This window comes from Augochlora pura, chromosome 7, assembly GCF_028453695.1.
Source record: "Augochlora pura isolate Apur16 chromosome 7, APUR_v2.2.1, whole genome shotgun sequence".
In the NCBI taxonomy this organism is placed as follows: domain Eukaryota; kingdom Metazoa; phylum Arthropoda; class Insecta; order Hymenoptera; family Halictidae; genus Augochlora; species Augochlora pura.
The window spans coordinates 38,758,517-38,781,934 of NC_135778.1; the positions used below are offsets into that span (position 1 = coordinate 38,758,517).

At 40.3% G+C, this 23,418-nt stretch overlaps 1 protein-coding gene across 1 annotated transcript in view; it reads left to right on the forward strand.

Moving 5' to 3' along the window:
- Window positions 1–7,633: 7,633 nt before the first annotated feature.
- Nlg-5 (neuroligin 5) overlaps window positions 7,634–23,418 on the forward strand; it is a 230,878-nt gene continuing 215,093 nt past the window's right edge. The window contains exon 1 of the mRNA XM_078187250.1: window positions 7,634–8,041. The gene's annotated coding sequence lies outside the window, so the exon portion shown is untranslated. The remainder of the gene's footprint in view (window positions 8,042–23,418) is intronic.

Sequence of the window (23,418 nt, forward strand, 5' to 3'; positions counted from 1 at the left end):
AGCAAGAGCGAGGAGAGGCTGCTTCGCGGTCAATGCATCCGATGAAGCAGATTCCGCTTCCATTTATCAGATTGCCGCGACTACTGGACGAGCTAATGGTTCACGTACGATTTTACAGTCGTATGCGTGCATGCACAATTACCATCTACGAACGAGCAGCAGAGAAATCGGCGAGCGCTTCGATCCCCATAGAACGCGTACAGACGAGGTACGCGCGCGCGCGCGCACACCTAAACACACGGACGCGCGCCGTAAACTCGCCGCCACCCGGTCCGAGCACTTCTGATCTAAGCCGGTGTGTACAGACCGCTTCAAGACTCATACGTTCATCGATCCGCAATTAGTGTTCGCCGGTGTAATTAGTTCGACGCTTTGGTGAATTGATAACGTTTACGATATTTCGCTGACAGCTTTGCCTCGTTTGTCTGTAACATCGCGCGCGCGCGCGCGAGCTGGGGTTCCAATACCTATGGGACATGATTGGTAACAATACTAATTTATAATCGATTTACAGCGAAGACAATATCAAAGTACCAGAGAATATTTAATATAAAATAACAATAACATAAAAATAAGCAGCATAATGTTAGGTCTAGCGGAAAATTCTGTCCGTTCCTCAAAAGATAGAAAACAATAAATTTTGTGTGCAACTAATATTGTATTATTATAATAATTTGCCAACATATGTTCGCAACATACGATTGTCATTTTTGAGAAGTATATGTCGCAAATGGAATGACATAACCTGACAGAACTTTCCGGTAGACATAATATTTTTTAACAGAATCGAATAATATTTTTCTTATCAATCTCTTGTTCTCCAAGCCAGAACGAAACTTTGTCCAATTCAAGTAGTAACAAGTCGAGACCGCGAAGCAAACAACTCGGACCCGTTCGCGAACGAGGGCGGCACCTTAAAATTTCTAATGCAATTTTCCGCTTAAACCCGATTAACTTCGGTTGACTAAAGATTGATGGAATCCGGTTACCCCATCAAATTAAGTGAAGCCCGAGTGTTCCCGCAGCCAACTAAATTGCTTCAAACACCGACTGACTTAATTGTTGGAACACTCAGCCCTTTCCCAAGTCGCGCTGGCTGACAACTGACGAATAAGTAATTGACTAAGTGACGGCCAAGTTAACCCGAAGGCACCGCGATCGCCTCTCCCCCCTTCCTCCTCTACGTGTAGCCCTTGGCACGTCTCGTCGCGGAGTGGAGAGTGGGGGGAGGACAGAAGGGCGTCTTCCCCGGTTCGGTGGTGGACGGAAGTTTGAGAACGGGACGGAATTTCCTTCGGGCTTCGGGTTTACCAGAGTGCGCGCGCGCGAGCGCGCTTGGTACATCGGTCCGCAAGAACCGTTCAACTAATTTCTCTTTCGCCCTTCGGATACTCTCTGTTGGGTTTATAGCGCGTCAGCTTGACGTTCGCTATATCACAACTTCTGGGTTTGGAACTCGATATTTTGTCACAATAGACCGACATGGTCGAATGAATAATGTTATTGCTTTGAGAAGATATTCCCTGGGAGTCCGAGATTAATTTTATAGGTTATGTACGCTATTGTTTTGGAGATCGCGTTTGTCTTGTGGAAAGGGTTGTATTTATTCAGTTGATGAACTTATATGCATGTTGAAGATTTTAGGGAAATTAATGTTTATTATTGCGTTCACCGATGGTGGTACACATTGTTGCCACCATTGTTGCATAGGAAAAAAATTTTTTGAAAAAATTATCAGATTGCGAAGTCCATACTCAATTTTCTTTAATATTACGTACACAAAGCATAGTAAAAATTTCGGCTTTGAAAATCAATTTATGTACGAGTTATTTTAATTTTAAGGTTATCTATTATATTTATATATTTATACTTAATTTATGTCCGAGATATTTTAATTTTAATATTATCTATTATATTTATATATTTATATATATTTACATTTATATTTATAGATATATTGACACATGATGCACACGAGACATGGAAATATTTTTAGTTCAAGATTTTGTTTGCCGTGGACTTGCCAATATCTCATTCATCACCGGCTCGCCACTGGATAAGGAAAAGAATGGACTTGCCACCGGTGTCTCTTTCACCACTCGGTCGCCAGCGGATAAGGAAAATAATGGATTTGCCAATGTCTTTCGCCACTGGGTCGCCCACTATTTTTAAAAGGACCGCGGACTTGCCGATGTATTTTTCGCCACCGGGTCGTCATTATCCGAGAGGATGCTATAGGATGTTACCGTCGGAACTTTTAAAAGATAATGCAGGTTTTATAAAAAAACGCCGCAAATACAGGGTGCTTATTTCATCCCGCAGAAATTAAATAAAATACAATAAAATAAATTGAATGATTTAAGTTAAATTAAATAAAATTAAATAGATGAAATAACATAAGCTGAATTACTTTAAATTCAATAGACTAAATAATATAAGTTGGATTACCTTAGATTAATTAGATCAAATAATATAAGTTGAATTATATTAAAATAAATAGATTAAATAATATAAATTGAACTAAATCAAATTAAAAAGATGAAGCTAAAAAAATTAAATTAAATAGCTAGAATTTTAAAAATTAAATTAATTCAATTATATGAACTACATAAAAGTTACGTAAATTTTAAAGCGTGCTATGTTTCTGTCGCGCACTGTACCTGGTAAGCAGCGTATGCACGGCCCGTACAAGGGTAAGATTTTGAGCCGGCAGCAGAATTCGAACGCCGCGTTGCACAGGAAACCGCGGGGATCGGTGCACGTATCGCAGCGCGAGGCTGCAGTTACGCAGCCGCGATTCAAATTTCGCCGTCGTGTAAAGGAAGTTAAAGTGGCGCGCACACGTAAAACACGAGCTCTAGAAGACTGAAGTTCGCCGCTACGAACTCGTACGAGATTTAGAGCCGCGCGCGTAACAATAGGCCGCGGATGATTCTGCTCGTTTCCATGGTTTTTCAAATCGTGCAACAATTTTGCTGATATTTTTATATATAATATTTTTATATAGTTACAGAATATTAATAATTTATCTGATGATTTAAGTGAAAATTGCGTCTCTCTTTTCTATATGCAAAACTAGTGGTTTTGGAAGAAATATATCAGAAATATAAAATTATGGTTGTTTTATATTATTATTGACTTATAGAAATACTGTCAGTGTTTTTTAATTTATGAATTAATTAATCTAGGATTTATCGTATATTATTACTGCTTTTACAGATAACAAGATTTCTCTGAGACATAACTAGACTGTAGATTTTATGTATTTATGGTAAAATTGAGTGGCTGCAATTTAAAATGCTAAAGCAATTAAAAACATTACAGAGAATCGGGATATTAAATTAAATCTATCGGAATTATCAAAGAGAGAATAAAATCCATTAGGGATTTTATTCCTAAATGGTTCTTATTCCTTTTAATAAATGCGATATATTACTATTTTGTACTTAGATCCACAGTCTATACAGGGTGGTTCATGCAGCGTGTCCAACTTCCAAAATACGCATTTGGCAACATTATTCTTTTACAAATGGAGCCATTTTTAAGATTTGAAGGTCAATTTCCTTTTTTTATAGAAATATAATACTCCATTTAAGAAAAAGAAAGTTAACCTCAAAATCTCCCGAACAGCTTCGCCTACAAATAAAGAATAAATAACACAGCGAACAATGCTTCTTTCAACCACGCGACTCTTATATTTATCAATTTGTTATCCAACGCATATTTAAAAATTGCCGGAAGTGAACAAATTACCAGAACCATCCTGTACAGAAAAAAAAGAATTGAACAACGTATTCGCGACACGGGAAGCACGATTCGTTTAAAATCTCGATCGTTTCGAATATCAATTTAACTCTTTCAAAACTCGAGCAGCAATTTTCAATAAGGATGCGAAAGCTTCGCTTCCTCCGTCGTTTTCAAATTTCTTTGACGAAAGGATAACACCGGCGTGTTTTCCTTCGTTCGTAGTACTTCGAGGTACGCGTCCCAGCCATCTACGTGGACAGCGAACCCCGTTCAGCCGGGTTCAGCTAGGACACCGTAAGCGTCGGAACTTAGGTAAAAGTTTTTTAATCGAGTTCCTATAGAGTTCTCTGTTACGATAAATCTTAAGTTGGTAACTACGCCGCCGCCGCCGCCGCCCGGTTTTTGCTTGTTACATGTCCCTTTGTCTTGCCGGCGTGTACCCGACAGCGTAACACCGCGGCGTGTCCGTAACTTCGAGGCTTAACTACTTACACGCGACTGTAATTACAGCTACAAGACTCGTACAGTCGCGCATGAATTATTTGCTGTGTGTACGCAACGTGTGCTACTCGGCTGCCGCTTCGCGCGATTATGCGTGCGCGAAAGTTACGGCGGGACGCGTGAATAAACAGAGCGGTTTAATACTTAACCACTTAACCTCCCGCAGTACTTTTATCGTCGCGATTATAACGATTAAATAATTTTCGATTGGAATCATTTCTTGGAGGAGAAATAAAATTAATATTTATAGTTCACAATTACACGATTACGATTACTTCAGCGCTTAAATATTAGTGGACAGAAGATAGAATTTTATTTCGGCTTAAAGAGGCAACATCCTTGCTTAACAGGTTATGGTTAGAAATCATAATGACGTGGCAGACTCGTCAAAGTACGGGAAGGGGTTAATAGCGATGCTGCAATAAAAACTGTTTTAGGAATTCGACTTGAATGAAGAGGCGAATTAAAATTTCCAAAGTCATCTATATTGATTAGTTTGACTACATTCTATTATTTATTATGTCATTTATTCTATATATTTATTTATTATTCTACTTTATTTATCGCACCGTATATCAGTGCAGGTTATTGCAGCCGCCTCTAAATTTTAGCACATCGACAGGCAATAATTTCAGGTTATGTTTTGGTAGTTGAAGTCAAAGGTCATTTCAAAGTCAAGTTATTATACGTGACTGAGTATATTTTAACGCAAACTATAGGATACGATAAATAACCTTCGACAGTAATTTTACGACACTATTATATTACTATTATACTATATATAACTGTATTATATTACTATTATACTATATATAATTGTATTATACTATTATTATACTATACATAAACTCTACTATAATACAATTTAACTCTAAAAACACTATATTTCTACATCACCAAATAACATGAATTTCGTCTACCACCCTCAAAAACCGTGAAATACAAGCAAACAGCGAACTATACTGAAGCACACGTCTAACATTAACTCTGACAAAATTAAATATTCATGAACGAAAGTGCTCGGATTTACGGCGCAGGACACGGAACTGCACGACGCGCAGTGACGAACAATAAACAAAGCCCGATCGTGTAAAAACAAACAGAAACATCGCGATCCCCCTCGCGCGATAGCTAGGGAAAAACCCACCCCTGCGGTAACCCTCGTCGGAATCTCATTACCCTCGCGCGGATGCCGCGGTAATCGCGCGAGAAGGGCCGCGTCTCCGGGACCAGACGAGATCCACCTGGCGACTTACCTGCGTGCAACACCGTGATAACACAGTGCGCGACTCTTTGCGAATCGGCTACGCGTGTCCTTACGGCGGCGGCGCGTTCGCGAGGCGGGGTTGGTCGCAGCGTGCGAGCGAAGAAGCAAGCGCGAAGTAGAGAGCGTGCGGGCGAAGTAGCAAGCGTGCGGACGAGTAGCGTGCGAGTTGGCGTGTGCGAGTAGCGTCAACAGCGCGGCATCCCTCCGTCGCCGGCAATGCACATTCCTCCGGCGTCAGTGTCTAGTGCGTGGCGCACAGGATTCCTGGTGTGTACACGCGAGCATAACCCGCGGCGGTGAGTTTACAGACGGACGGACGCACCGACGGACGTCGGATCGATCCGCGGTCGTGGATAGAGGGGGGCCCCTGCTGCTGCTGGTTGACGGTGGTGTTCGGAAGCGCGAGGGTGCACGAGGAGAGCGAACGACGGCGGGGCGCCCCTCTCTCTCTCTCTCTCTCTCTCCACGAAGAGGGAGGGAAAGCCCGCGTCTCTGAAGAAGGACGGCGATCCTTGCGGCGGTTGCGCCGTCGCAGCGGCAGGACCGACGCTCGGGACTACTCGGTATCCATCTGGTGGGGGAAGCGGGGGCGAACGCTCACCGTCTCCCTCCTACGAACGCTCTCCGTCTCCCTCCGGCGAACCCACCCCTCCGGCGTCCTTCCTCGCCGTCCTTGCTCTCCTCCGCCGTGTCGTATTCTACTGTTAGTTCATTCTTTCCCGTGTTTCCTGCACCCTACACCCGCTTCGTTTCTCTTTCCACCCTCTCCGCGGCCCCGTCCCCCTCCCCTCCTTCCCACCCTGCGTCTCGCGCGCGTCCTCCGCTATCGCGACAATCTATCCTCCTCTGTCCCTCCGCGCGACTCCCCTCCGCGCTTTGCCCCCCTCCCCCCCCCCCCCCCCAACGCTTTCCATCTCTTCGCAGCGATGCCCGCTGTTCGTCCCTGTTCTGCCCGATCCGCGATCTCGTTCCGATCCGCGTGTCCCCCGTTCGTTCTCCGTTCGGCCCGCGCCCGAACCGCGCCGCTGTCTCGCTCACGGCGACAACCCCTACCACGGCAGGTCTCTCGTCTAGAGCTGCCCTGCAAAAACAAGCATACGGCGATCCCCAGTAGCACCCTGGTACACAGACCAGGCCAGAACGTCACACCGGGTGACCCTGGCGCCAGGTGTAACGTGGCTCTCTCTTCTGTCGCGTCGTCGTCACGACGGCGTCGCACACACACACACACATACACAGACGGAACCGGGTGGTCACAGTGTCACGTGTGCTAGCCGCGCGTCACCGCGCTACGTCATCGTCTGACCTCCAATTCCTATTGTATCGATGCGACGGGACAGGGACCGGCCGATCGAACCCGCGGAATTTCCTGTGACCGTTATCGACGGCTAAGAGTCTGATCTCGACGGCTGGAGTCTGATCGTCGCGCGGCGAGGATGCGCTCGAACTGTCCCCGTTCGCGTCGCGTCCACATGGCCGATGCTCGATGACCGTTTCCGTGCTGCCGGCACGAGTGCTCGAGGGCCTGACGGACGTCTCGGGGCTGATCCTCTGATCTACGCGTTACCGTGACACGCTGTCCGACCGACTCAAGGATCCTTCCCTGGTGGTCTAAGGATTCATCCCCGGTGATTCAAAGATCCTTTCCCGGTGGTCCAAGGATCCGGTTGCATCGCGACGTTCCGCTTTTCGATTTCAGCGAGGCTGCCACTTACCCGAAGATTTCTCGCGAATTTCAGTGCAACGTTCGCGTCGACGAAGGTCCGTCGACGTCGCCCGGGTCCGACGTGCCGTTGGTAACGAGATTATCATCGGGCTCGAATCTCTCTCGGCGACAGCTCCTCGAACTGTAATTCGACGGCCAGCGATGCCGACACCTGGGCTCCACGAAACGCTAACAGGCTGCCTATTGTGCGGAATTCCTGCTTGAGCCCCTTTGTTAGATTACTGTGCTACCCCACGTGACTCTCGCGGCGCGACATCGTCACGGTTTGCAAATGGTTTCACGGTGAGAAGACGGTGTTCTTCTTACGGTTTTGGGTAAATTTCGGGTGTTTTTGGTTGACCGTGAACGGTTCCTTAGCGAACACGGTAAATCGGTGACACGGTGTGCGTGTGTAGGAAAGGGGGAACAGGAACCGTGAACGTGACGCTGGTTCGCGTTTAGTCGGTCAGTGGACGTCGTCGCGCACGCATCTCGAGGAACGTGTCTCCTGCATGAGACGTCGTTGTGCATGTGCGTCGTGTCGTGTCTTGGCCGCGACTTGTTTACTCGGATCAGTGGCGCTTGTTTATACTAATGAGTATGTGTATATATACTGATGAGTATATGTATAGTATATACTGACGAGTATGTATAGTATATGAAAGAGTAAGCGCCGGTTGATTGTCACGTTTCCGGAAGTGAGTCCCCGTCGACCGAGTGCTACGGACTGCGAGTCGTTTTGGGCTACGGAGATTGGATACACGAATCGGCGAGACACGCTGGAGTCGACGCTGTCAGGGGATGCTGCGTGTCACCGACCTGTAAGTGGGATGTTATTCGTTTCTTTTAGCGGACGGGATTTCGTGCGCTTGTGGTGCCGATGATCTCTCGCGGTTGTTTATCGCGGATTCGGCGTAATTGTCGTTGTGACATTGTCGTTGACATAGTCGTTGACATAGTCGTTGTCACATAGTCGTTGAAGCGCACTTCCGGTTTGTGAACGATTATTGTTGGCTTGGATTATTGATTGAATAATAATTATGATAGGCAAAAGGTGATTGTGGATTAGGCATTTGGAAAAATGGTTGATCACGTGGGCTGTCATTAGGTTTTGAAAACGATATATTTAATAGGATATAGAACTTTTTTTATTGTGGCGGATGGTACGCGAATGTTGTCTTTTAGTGACAGGATTAATTGCAAAAGTTTGCGTTTTGCACTTGAGATTTTGCGATTGGCACTTTTTCGTACTCAATAATTTTCCTAATAGGAAGTTCGATATTCAATTAAATTCAATATTCAATATTCAATTCAATATTCAATATTCAATATTCAATTTAATATTCAATTCAATATTCAAATAGACAATTCAATATTCAATTTAATATTCAATTCTATATTCAATATTCAATGTAATATTCAATTCTATATTCAATATTCAATTTAATATTCAATTCAATATTCAATATTCAATGTAATATTCAATTCAATATTCAAATAGACAATTTTCCTATTCCTATATTGTCTTTATTTACCGATAACAGAAGAATTAATTTTTACTTCGACGTAGAAGAAAATAATAATATTCATATATAGTAGAGCTTGCATGAAATCTTTACCAGCTGTCTGACTCTTTATTATAGTGCAAAGGATTAATTGAAGAAACGTGTGCGACATGCGAATGTTTGGATTTTTATTCTGAATTTTTAGCGTTCTCCATTTCGTATTGAGTCATTAGGGTCTCAGTGATGCGTATAGAATTTTTCAAATGCTATAATTAGTATGTAAACGTTACCTTTTAGTAACACATTCCATTGCAAAAGTTAACGTTTATTGCTGGTTTCTCTGTTTGTTAAGGAGACATGAGGAACTCGTGAGAGGTTATGGTCTAGTTTTTATTTGCATTTATTGGAGTTCTTTGGTTCAAGTTGTGCAGATATAGTGTCGTGCGAATGTGTTTGTAATAATAATAGAGCGTGGAGGGACAAAAGAAAAATTCAGGAAATTCTGATAATTATTTTTAGAAAGATAGTTATGGTAGAAGAGAAATTGATGATAGTTACAATTTTTGTTTATGAAAATTAGTTTTATGTATGCATGGAAGACTTATCATACTATATCAGAAATTATTTAACTAATGTTAGAATTTTTTGTCGTATGTTCCAATAATGCCAGAATATTATCTATAAATTATATATTTATAAAGTAACGTGTATAGCAAATGAACTGGACCAAAATTATAATTACTAATTAGAAAGTAAAAATTTGGTACAGTTCAGGCACTTTTGATCACTATTATCACCATATACAAATAGAAAAATTGATAAATGTGTAACACAGAGAAGACTAGCATAATTTCATATAATTTCATAAATTATTCCATAAATCTACAGAAAAATTGAAAATTAACAAATAAATATTGCATCACTAAAAAATCGCATTGAATTAACATCGAATAATTATATATCAAATATACTATCAAATCTACCTCTGGTAATCTAATAAAACCACGTGCGCCATATTTCTGCGCCGTTTCTAGTAGTACAACTCTTAAATTAAACCGCCACGCAAAGGGTTACCTTAAAAGGCCACGTGTTTCGATAAGAATACACTCATTGCGTTACTAGTGCTACTACATCAAATCTGAATTACAAATTAAGCGCAATCTCGGAGCCGAGGAACAACGAACCACGAGTCATAGATAATATGGAATCGGAAAAATTTTCTGAAATTAATTTTCATTCGGCCGCAAAACTAATTTTCATCTTTCTTTTTTCCGCGGAATGGAAATTCCAGCGAATTCGTAAAATATTGTTTTATCATCGTCGACGATCGATAATTGAAATTCTGAACCGTTTTTTCCGCGCGGCATGCTACGGAGATAAATACCTTCGCGGATCGATTACACGCGGGTATATAATATTCTGCTTATACGTATTGATTCCGTCCTATACCGTGCCCCAAATAAATCATCTTATAACCTGATCCAGATTCCGTCCGTGCTGCTTGAAATAAATCATGTTATTATCTCAGCTTCGTTTTACAATGTGCCTCGTATAAATCACTCTCTGATGCGGTTATATCAGATATTTCGTTTCGAGGGATCTCGTGCTATAGTTTGTTCGAGATAAATCATCTTGTCGACTGATTAAATGACATATTCTATGGATATACTACACTATAGATCATCTATATCACAATTAATAGGATTATAAATATTTCTTTTTCCTGGACAAAATTTTTCAAATGAATAGAATGTTAATAATTTTTTAAAATTTTATTTTATTTAATAATAATTTGTTGCCAGCAAAGATAATACTGTAAACTAGGTTTTACAAATTTATTTTCCATGGAGAATGTGTGAATAATGATCGTTTGTTGTCCAACCATCTGTTGCTAGGAAACATTTTCTCTCAATAACAGAACTATTACAAACAATAAGTGGAACGTTGAAACGCGCGTGTGTCGAGAGAAAAAGAAGCTTTATATTGTACAATAGTATACTCGATCAAATTCTTTTCGCTTTCAATGCTTCGTTGTCAACTTCTCAAGCTAATAACTTTCACTGTTTGTTCTATAATCCCGAATATTGATATTACGACACGTGTACACATACTATACAGTCGGGTACAAAAGCGACCACACACGTCTCGAAACGGTATAACTTTATTATATTTTATTTATTTTTTTTACAACTGGTCTCAATGATTTTTTTGCAAATGTTAGAGCTTCTGCAAAAAGCTCTTTTCTTTCTAATTTTATTATTATATTTAATAGAAAAAATCTAAAAAGCTTTCATTTTATTCATATTTTCATTCGAGTCTAAAATAAAAATTTTAAAAATTGTTTCTAATTTTTTAGCGATTAAATATATTATCGAATAAAAAATTCTTTTTTTAATAAAATTGTTTTCTGTTAAATAGGAAATTATTAAAGTCTCTTTGGTTTATTAGTAATCATCGTGCAACTGCTGTATTTACAATATTTTATTATACAAGTTATCTGTTTAACAGATTTATGCAACGTATTTGATGCATTACGGCGAATTAATTTTCCCGTTAGTTACTTAACATTTACAAATATTTCGCGTCGATTTAAATCGTCGTAATTCCTGTATTTTGGCAAACGCGATTTCCAATAGAGAGGTATATTTAAATAGGCAATCATTAACGCATCGATCAATCAATGCGGTGTAATTGAACTTAACGTATTAAATGCACGTATATTCAATATGCGGTTTAGGAATAGCAAATAAACGTCGTTGAATTTTACCGAAGCTGTAACGGAACTAAAACGCTCGCAAGCATCGATTATTTTGCTAAAAATTTCTACCATATGTGTAAAAAATAACTAAATCTCTCTTTAAATAATATATAAACATTTGAGGAATTAAGAAACATTTTTATATTATTTGCAACTCATTAGATTTATTAAAAAAAGGAATCAATATTTTTATAGTTTTAATATTTCGTAATTAATGCAATTTACTTTCACTTTGCATAAAAATTCGCTGTCTATTAATGATTTAACCCTTCACATTTGCATATTCCTTCTTAGAGTTTGTTAATAAACAGTTAAGTTTGATAAATGAAAAATCTTAAAATTTAAACAAATTACCAGAAAATAGACTGTAAAATCACAATATTTATATTCGTGGGTCTAAATTGACCCGAGCCTCGCCGTTCGAGTATTAACACTTGTGTCATTAATTATTATGTTCAATTTGCTATGTCAATAATTATTATTTTCAACTTATTATGTCAATAGTTATTATGTTCAATTTATAATGTCAATAGTTATTATGTTCAATTTATAATGTCAATAGTTATTATGTTTAATTTATTATGTCAATAGTTATTATGTTCAATTTATTATGTCAATAGTTATTATGTTTAATTTATTATGTCAATAGTTATTATGTTCAATTTATTATGTCAATAGTTATTATGTTCAATTTATTATGATACTAATTATTATTTTCAATTTATTATGTCACTAATTGTTACATTGAATTTATTACGTCAACGATTAATACGTTCTAGTTGCTAATAAGTGAAATGAAAAAAAATCTCCGAGCGAAAAGAGTTAATGACGCAGCAGAATCGTCTTTGGTTGTTATTCGCGAATGAGGAGTTTCTCGGTTGTTTCCGGAACGGGAGTGGAACGGGCCAACCTTGTTTACCAGACGGGGCGCATTCTGTCGTGCGCGCCTATACCTTTTCCAATATCGAGAGTTACATTTCGACTGTCTTCAATTTTCCCCTCCATTTCGATTGGCCTTCCCGAAGTTTCTCGGTCGTGCGACTCCGTTCCGCGATTGATCGAAAGTGAACCTTTTTATCATCGGCGGAATAAAGAAACCAATGCTTCTATTATTGTCGTTTAAACTTTCAGACGGGATTACATAACAATTATGTTGCTTATGTAATTGGCAATTTATAATGGATATTGTTTTAGTTTATAATTAACATTCGAAAGATTGACTTTTTTTAACGAAAATGTAATTGACAATAAGTATTTTTAGGATTATTCATTGTTATTAATTTTTTACTAATTATTTCATTAATAAACATAATTAAGGACTATATTTTAATATTTATATCAATGTTATAGGAATCAACCCCTTCTAGCAATGACGTCGAGACACCCTGTATAATTATTTCAATACCAACATAACCTCGACAACGAAATCTGAAATGAAAAATCGCTGCTATTTGAACTTTTCTGTATGAATGTTATAAAACCCTTCTCGGTCATAACAATAATGTCAAGGTACCCTGTACAATTATATCAATACCAACATAACCTCAAATCTATTGATATGATATAATCTCGACAATAAAGTCTCAAATAAAAAAACACTGTTACTTGAATTGTTATATATGAATGTTATACGAATTTTCTTATAGATTTAAATATAATTATAGTATTAAATATAAATTATTAAATATAATTATAGTACAATTATATAATTTAATAAATTTATCGATTTATGTGAATTGTTATATTTTCCCTTCATGGTCCTAGCAACGATGTCGAGACACACTCTATACAATTATTTACCAAATGAATCAAATATTTATTATAAATAACCCCCTTCTAGCAATGACACCAAGGCACCCCATACAATTATTTCCAATCCTGCAATTTATATTTGCCATTACAAAATTACCGTATCATGCTTAACGTTCTACGTATATAAAAATATCCGCCGTATAAAAAAATCCTCAAAAATATCCTCCATAACAAAAAGCTTCGTTACACTCAGCCCCGCAGTTAACTTCACCCAAAGCACCGACTATACAGTACTCGGTTAAACGCAGCAGCGGCGGCGGCGGCGGCGCCAGATCGTTCGATTCGTCGAATCAAAAGCAATCTTTGAAACGAGAGCATGTGTGCGTGGTCCCGGGGTTCTTTCCAACCTACAATTCGATCTTCGATGAATCGTCTCATCGGCGTTCGCCCGAAAAGGCTAGGTGCGCTATGTGTATCTCACTGAAAATATGACGAAATAGTTTGCTGTGGGCGGTCGGTCGGTCGGTGTCGGGGGATGGGTGGGTAGAGGGGTAGTGGCATGGATGGCGGAACGTTTCAGACAACCTGGAAATGCACTCTGTTGCGTCGCGCTTTGCATATCTAGACATTGTATATATCAAGTTATCCTTTGTACATCGCGACTGACGGGGAACTGGCTTCATTTATCTTGCTCCCCCTTTACATATAGAGCTGCGCACATGTGCGTCCGATCACAGAAGAGAGACCGTCTCTCTTCTCTGTCTGTCTCCGTCTTCCTCGCTCTTCCGCGCGTCTCCGTTCTATTGTCTCTTTCTATTTTTGGTAGTTCTCTTTCCATTTCTCTGACTTGATATGTCTCTTTCTGTTCCAACTACTTCTCTCTTTCTCTTCCATACCTATCCCTTCTTTCTTTCTCTTCCATATCTCTCCCTTCTCTCTTTCTCTTCTATCTCTTTGTTCTCTCTCTCTCTCTCTCTCTCTTCCATATCTCTCTGCTCTCTTTCTCTTCTATACCTATCCCCTCTTTCTTTCTCTTCCATATTTTTCTCTTCTCTCTTTCTCTCCTATACTTATCCCTTCTTTCTTTCTCTTCCATATTTTTCTCTGCTCTCTTTCTCTTCTATACCTATCCCTTCTATCTCTTTCTTCTATATCTCTCTCTTCTCTCTTTCCTCTTCTATGCCTATCTCTTCTATCTCTTTCTTCTATATCTCTCCCTCTTCCATATCTCTCTTCTCTCTTTCTCTTCTCTCTCCATCTCCCTCTACTTCTGTCTCCATCCGTCCCCCCATTTCTCTTGCCTATACGCGCGCACACACAGGGAAAGAGACAGTCACAGGTTCGCATCAGGCGAGGTCTATTCTCTTGCTCGTGATTTTTCAACCGGACGATCCTTCACCGCCTGGCACTCTGATTACGTTTCTACGTTCCCTGAATACCGGCGGCGGTTATACGCATAACGGGCCGCACGGTCGTCCTCTCTCTCTCTCTCCCTTCTTCTCTCTTCCTCCTCCGTCTCCCTCTCCTGGTCGAACCGGAAAATTGCGAACGTGAAATCGAGAATGTTGCCGCGAGATTTTTCGCCGCCTTTCGCCGGGGCATTTTTCGCGGATCGATTTTTTAGACAGCGGACCGGCGAAAAATTTTGTGTGCGCGACGATCCTTTTGTGCGGGCCGGCCACGTGACTCGGGTGACACGTAGGCCATCACGTTGCGTTTCGGCGATCGGCGACTTTCATTCTCAATACTATCCTTCGTCGATCGTGTAACCATTAATTTTGTATCTATTACTGAGATAAATGTGTTATATTGTTCAATATTATTATATAACTATTTGAATGTTAAATATCTTTAGCGATTAATGAAATAAATAAAATCGAAATAGTTTAACGTTAAATTTCTTCTTTCCTTTAAAAAAATTCTGTTAAGAATCTAGTTTAACGTTAAATTTCTTTTCTCCAAATTTTTACGGCCAAATGACTGATCGGTATAGCGTTAAAAACCGTAGAAAAAGAAATATCGATTCGACACCAGCGAAACCTCCTTTGTAATAACACGCAATATTATAGAAAAATGATGTCTTCATTATTGCATTTATTTACTAGATGCAACATATTATAAAAAGACCCTGTTTTTCGACTTATCTAAAACCAAAGAATATTTCAGCAATAATATAATTTCAGTAATAATAAAATATGAAGGGAATACATTATACTTAAAACTAGACCAATTATTACGGTTTACTTATTCCTCGCCCTAATCACAGCAGTTACAGTCCCCGTAAAAACCTTCTTGCCCGTGCACTCGGCAAATTCTAAGAACGTTTCCGATGTCCAAATAGAGCACCGGCGAAGGTTGGCAGACGGTGGATATTAAAAAATCCGCGGCAAGCTCAAAGAGAGACGAATTTCATGTCGACGGTTTGCCTAATACCGACAGGCACGGCCTGCGACGAGGCTGAGAGACGAGGGCGACGGCGTACCGCGCGGACGGAGGGTTAAAATCACAGTAAACACTTTTCCGCGAGAAGATACTCGTCGCGGACTCGAAATAACTGTCGCCCGGGGCGAAGAAAAATACTTTCCTCCCGGAAAGTGGAATTTCCTGGTGCGCCGCGCCAGGAGCCCGTGCAAACAACGCGGCCGTGCGCGTGCATACGGTGCACATAGTGCATACGATGCATACGGTGCGTACTCGCGTTTATACACGTGCATATAGCACCCCTACGTGCATATACGTGCTTACGCACTTGCATACAGATCATACACGTGCATATAGTGCATACGCACTTGCATACAGTGCATGTAGTGCATATAGTGCATACAGGTGCATACACGTGCATACGTACTTGCATACAGTGCATATAGTACATACAGTGGCATACACTTGCATACTAGCGTTCATTCACTTGCGTACACTCGCATACTAGCGTTCATACACTTGCAAACACTTGCAAACACTTGCATACACTTGCATATTAGCGTTCATACACCTGCATACAGCCGCATACTAGCGTGCATACACTTGCATACTAGCTTTCATACACTTGCAAACACTTGCATACTAGCGTTCATACATTTGCATACAGTTGCATACTGAGCATACTGTGCATACATCTGCATACTAGCGTTCATACACTTGCATACTCTCGCGTTCATACACTTGCATACTCTCGCGTTCATACACTTGCATACTCTCGCGTTCATCCACCAACATATACACATTCGTACGCATGCATACACCTACATACACGCTTGCATACGGTGCACACACGTGCATCGTGCGCGCGTGCGACACAGCTCGAGCGCGACTTTGACTCGAAATTGAACGTCAGATAATTCACGCGGAAGTAATTGAACGTCCGCGATGGAAAAAGACGCGGCGCGGAGTGGCGCGGGGAGCGGGGCGGGGCAGGGCAGGGCGGAGTGGCGCGGCGGTAATAGCGGGGCGTTGCTTGAAAACGGGACTCGGGCGCTCTCGAATATTTGCACGGGGAAAGTTAATTCTTTGGCGTTCAAAGGCTTCAATTACTAGGCCGTGCATGCGTCGCGCTAATATTTGCGCGCCGCAGCCGCGATCATATCCCGCGAATTCGTGTTTCATCGTCGAACGCGCTGGCGCCACCCCCCGCCGCCGAACGAACCCCCGAAGATCCACCCCCCACCCCTCCGGCCTGTCTGCGACCGGCTTAATTAGACACGCACGGCTCCTTAATTGAGTAATTGACGTCTGCATGATAATCAAAAGCGCCTGGCTTGCTCGAAGACCGCCCCTCTCTCTCTCTTTTTTCTCTCTTTAAATCTCCCTCACTCTATATATATATTTCTCTCTCTCTCTCTCTCTCTCTCTTTGACTATCTTTGTAGCCTGGAACCAGCGATGTTTTTAGCAAGATATGAATTTATCAGGTTTAATCCTTTCGCGAAGATAACTGAACGAATTTTCTAAGGAAAATTGGGAAAAAATTTATAAAAATTAAACCAAGAATGATATTTAAGAAATAAAAATTGCAGCGTATTGCAAGAGAAAGGAAGTATCATTGACAGTGATATAAAGCATGATGAGAAATATGGAAACAAGTTCTCCTCTTCTACGAACAATATTTATCCTAATCTAAAATTTTATATAGGTCACTTAGTATGAAGTATAAGTACATGATTTCTAATAATTTTTAATAAAAAAGCTGTCTGATGGATTCTCACTGTATTATTTCCTGATATTTACCCTAATATTTACCCTAATCGCCGTTTGACCAATTTTATATAGGTCACGTAGTATGAAGTATAAGTACCTGATTTTTAATAATTTTTAATAAAATAATAAAAACTGCCTGATGGATTCTCGCTGTATTATTTCTGATTATGTTAATAGCTTAAAAGGTGTACGCATATATTTTTCTGTCCCTTTATTCTTTTACAGTAATACGTACACTATGTGTCAAAATATAAAATTTAAAAAATTCATAAAATATCTTCGGAATACATGTATACGCGTATATATTTCTGTCATTGTATTTTCTTTAAAGTAACACATACACTTTGTACCAAATTCCAAAATTAAATTAAAATCCCCGAAATCTGTTCACAATAAATAATTACCGCCGCAGAGAAACACGCGACCTTAGCGTACACATAGATTGTGACAGCGGAACGTCGCGCGACTGACGAAGTCAATTGAAAGTTGAAAGTGATATACGCGCGCGCGACGAATTAAAGAGAATGGGACAACGGAACGCCGGAAATACACGAGTGGGCCGCGGCTCGAATAAATTTCGTGGCCGCAAATCGTGTCTAACAAAATTTATTTTATTTAAATTAGTCCGCTCCGGTCGCCGTTACCGATGTAAATTAGTAGATTAATTAAATAGATAATCGTCCGCAGCGTTGTTCTTCGTTTAATCCCATTTTGTTCCTATATCCTGTGCTTGCTCGCGCATAATCGCCGAGCCGAACAGCTAACAGTTTTGCGCTCTGTTCGATGCGAAGCCCTGCTCGTATTGCGCAGCGCACAATGGGGCACAGATTATACCGAACGGATTAATAACAAGTCTGTGTTGCGTTCATGCGTTCTGGTTTACGTTTTATTGCTAGTCAACGCCCCAACCCGTGACGCCCCAACATCAAGCGTTATATTATTATTCAAGCGTTATTTATTATTTAAGCGGTATATTATTATTCAAGCGTTATTTATTATTTAAACGTTATATTATTATTCAAGCGTTATATTATTATTTAAACGTTATATTATTATTCAAGCGTTATTTATTATGTAACTGTTCTATTATTATTCGAGCGCTATATTATTATTCAAGCGTTTTCTTAAAAATCGTCGAGGAGATTGCTAGGGAATTGAAGAAGGCAACAAAATTATTTTCTCTGCGAAATTGCTATACTGATCCGAAACCTAACCCGTCGACGTAACACGCGAAAGGGGTATTACCCAACTGTTACGTTTCGATCGTAATAAAATGTCGCGCAGAAGTAGAGCACGAAAACAGATATATTCGACGGGGTATTTTTTTACCGCCACGTGTTTGGAGTCGCGAAAATTGAAAATGGAAAACTCGGTCGGCGAGGCGTCTTGTGGATTATTCAGGAGAGAGGAGAAACGAAAGTGGACGAATATATTAATGTATGAATGTAAAAGTATACGGATGTACAAATATATGAATATTCAGATACACGAATATACTAAATTACGACTATACGAATATACGAATACACAGTTACATGAATATAATAGAATTTCTATAATAAATTTTTTAATATCTATATTTATTTTAGATGATATATAATTTATTCTAGATGAAATACAATTTATTCTAGAGGCTATATGATTTATTTTAGATGATATATAATTTATTTTAAATGAAATACAATTTTTGCTAGATGCTATATAATTTATTTTCGATGCTATATAATTTATTTTCGATGCTATATAATTTATGTTAGATGCTATATAATTTATTTTAGATGCTATATAATTTATCCTAGATGCTATATAATTTATTTTAAATGACATACGATGTATTCTAGATATTTTAAAATACCTATTTAATCCATTTTCAAAAAAATTATTCCATCTTACAATAAAACTATTTATCGTTAAAATCGACCAATAAAAATTGCTCCTATCGCCATGAAAAGCCATAATCAACGATCCCAGACCATCCCACCTTCCATACTCTTAAAAACCCTGCAATTACTATAGAACGATTTCTATCCCGAGCGTCCACAAGAGTCGAACCACCGCGTCGCAAACGCCGCTCTCTTACAACAATAGATCTTCCCCGTCGGACGCGACACAGAGAGACAACAACGGCTTCCTTCGAGGATCAACATCGTGGAAATTTTTTGGGTCGTCGACTCGAGGAAATGTCCGCGCGGCACGGGGTGACTCGAACTCTCTCGGCATTCCGCAACCGGCGGGCGAGAGAGCGAGAGAGAGAGAGAGAGAGAGCTCGGGCAAACAGCTAAATCGTGTCGCGGAGGGTGCGGAACAGAGCGGAACGGTCGTGGATATCACGGCGACGGGGGGGAGAGGGAGGGTCGGTTGGAAGTTCATTTCCGTCGTCGGGCCCGGCGCGAGTCTCGTCGAAGAGAAATTCACTGGCTGTCGGTCTCTCCCGGCCGTTGTCGTCGCCGCCGCCGTGAAGAAAAACCGGCGAAGCCCGGGGAGTCTTGTACATCGGCCCTGTGTTCCACGGACGCGCGATCAAAATGGATTGAGACGCGGAAAAACGCGGGCCGCAGTCGGGGGGAGGGGGGACACGGTCGTCCGCCCGACTCCCGCGCGTCCTATACGTCGAGGGGTGGAACATCAGGTGGCCCCGCAGACCCGGGGTATTCCTCTCCGCGGAGTTTATGCGAGATAATTTCCAGCGGCCGAGCATTCGTCAGTGTCAACCGGGCCGGCGGGAAAGAAGCTGTGTAATACGGGGAAAAAGTTCCCCACGGTCGCTTGGACAACCGACGAGACCCTCTTCCTTTCCTCCCCCGCCCCCCTCTTGCTCGATTCGACGAGTTTCTTCTCTTGGTACCCTCGGGAGACCCTTCGACCGAGGCTAGGGAGGTTGTTAGCCGCGGAGGACTTTAATTTTTCATTCCTAATGTCCTCTCTCTCTCTCTCCGCGCGACCGAGGTGTCCTCGCGCTACTTAGCGCCGGCTCCTCGGCGAACCCTTACTACTTATCTCTCGTTTCGGTGATCTTTCTTCCCCCCTCCTTCTCCTCCAGTTTTTTTCTCTCTCTGTCCGCCAGAGTTAACCTTTGTGTCTATTGCAATTGGCTCGATTAACCCGTCGAGTGCCCTGTCGGACGTTAATCTTTCAACGCGAGCGTCGGTGGAGATTCGACGCGATTTCGACGAAGAGCGAATCGGTCGAAATCTGATAGTTGAAATAGGTAGGGTAATTGTATATTATATAATGCATTTTCGAGGTGATGGTGTAGGAGTCTCTAATGGTGTGTGCAAAATGTAAGGCGCAGTTACTCGGTAGTTTTAATGATCTAAATAATTAAAGTTATGGAGTTGCGTCGGTGTTTATCTTGAGATAGATGATGCAGTATCGAGGAGAAATAGAATTGTTAACCCCTTGCCGTATCATTTTATTTATAGTTACAATGGTGAACGTCTTTTCAATTGTAATTATTTCTTAGGAGAAAGAGGAAATTTTATTTATTATATGTCTACTGGAACGATTAAATATTGATTACAAGGAGGCAGAATTTTATTCTAACTTAACCCTTTGACTACTGTTGGCGCCTATTGGCGTCCGAAACATGTTGGCTTCCCGGTACTGTAGGCGCCAATGGGCGTCAAGATCAAATTTCGCCTCCGTTTATTGTTAAATTTGATTAATTATATATTGTGTAATATTTATGTTATATATTGTAAGAAAAGCTTAAAATTATTGTCGACTTCAAGTAATATTGGTTTAATGTAATAGAAATTAATTTATTACATTTAGATGATCCTCTATCACAGGAAAATGTCAAGAATTCATTGCTTAAATTAATGTACAAATAAAAATAAATTTATCTACCAATATTTAATCAACACTTATTTATTTTTATTTTCATTCAATATTTTACTTTATATTTATATTCGCTAATATTTAATTAATATTTATGTATTTTTATTTTGATTTAATATCTTATTTTATATTTCTATTTACTGATATTTAATCAATATTTATACACTAAGAATTACAGAACGATACCGCAATTACTATTAAAGTATAACATATGACGCCGCATGATTGAACTCAACGTTCTCGCGAATCTATTACTATGGGAAACCGAGATCGATGATCGATGGGAACAATAAACGAAATCCCTATTCTCCATTAACACTTAAAAAATAATCGACGCCATCGACGCCAGCGAATTCCCCCCCCCCCCCCCCCAAAAAAAACAATTTCTCTCGCGGACTTTCGACTCTTATTTTGCCCCAAAAGTAATCGGTAAACGTAATTATTCGATAATTGTTCTCCCCGCTCTGTTCGGCCTTCGAAACGCTTTCACCGATAAATTGCCGGGTCTCATTAAATCACGTCGGCCAACCAGGGTTCATCTTTTATCGAAAATTTCCCGTTGAAAAACGGGACACGAATATGCTCCCCCTCCCCTCCCCGCCCCTTCCCCTCTCCCGGAGCCCCGATATTTTGCGATGCGACAATGCGTCGACCGTACTTCGACAAAGAGGGCGAAGAATGGGGGTGAGTGGGGGGTGGGAGGAGGGAGGGAGAGGGATGGGAGGGGGATTACAAATTGCACCGATCTCCGCCGATGGGCTGACCGCGTTTTGAGAGATGGAAGGGAAATTGATTTTTTATCGCCGAGCGAATAGCGCCGTTCTCGGCGCGGAATTCTGCCGTTGGTTTCGCGGAAGAGTGGGAGGGGGGAGGGTTAGCCCGACAGTATTGTTGCAACCTTTTATTTTTTTTTACCAGCGGAGACACAGAGGAAATTGCATTTCGGAATGTATTTTAGATCGGTTGAATCCATTAAACCGAAACATTTACGGGTACCTTGCGACGCTCGCAAATTTTGTACCTCGTCTTCCACCTGTCCGACAGGCTTTGTTTCTCATCTGCGACGCCTTTAACCCTTTTCAGTCGAACGGTGACTCTGAGACACCGTTGTAATTGCTCTACCGCGTTCCAAGATCATTTTTATACCAACGAAGCTTGAATTTAAAAAATTGTTAGGTTATGTCAGGTTATTCGTCAAAGTACAAGAAAGGGTTAAAAACGATAACGTTTTAACCGGTGTTGGGTGGTCCCGAAAAGTTGGTTCCGTTTTGTCGTTAAATTGGAAACTAACAGAAGCTGGAAGAATAATCTTTTTAAGGTTCTTCTTTGTGCCGCAGAAGCTAGCTACATTGTGCGATGCGAAGAAAAACTTGACAGAGATTTTTCGTCCGGTTTTTGTTAGTTCCCAATTTAATCGCGAAACGGAACGAATATTCCGGGTGGCAAAATAATATGGGTCAAACCCATATGGTTACTTCTGCATGGAAAATTAAATGAAAGATTGATTTGTTCACGTTCGCTTGTCTTGTTTAATAAATTATTTACGAAATTAAGAGTGATCATTGTTTTAATGTCAATACTCGCCATGGGAAAATAAATAAGAGTCTAGAATTGTATTTAATTTTATATTATATTTATATTGTAATGTTATTGTTAATTTAAAATGTATGAGAATTAATTTTCTGCTGTGAATTTTGGTTAGGATTAATAATAATAATATCGAAGCAGGAGTGGTGTAAAATTTGAGCTGAGTATAACCTCAAATAAATTAGGATAGCGTGGAGCCGATTATTGTTGGGTGACTATAATATACTTATTACAATAAGTATACACAATATATCTATATAAAATTGACTTATTTTCACACATGATTAACTATACATAGATACTATACTAAATACTATATATACTATACTAAACCATATATTTACCGAATAAGACATATTTAACCTTTTTATGCAAGAATAAAAAATCTTAAATTATAGTTAAAACTACTTTTTCCTATCAGAAGTCATGAAAGTAATATTTTTGTACAACAAAATGAGAGATCGAATTGATCACGCTCGCTTGTCTTGTTAATAAATTATCTACCAAATGCAGACTGATCGTCATTTCCGTGACAACGCTCATCAGTCGAAGGCAGATTAAAT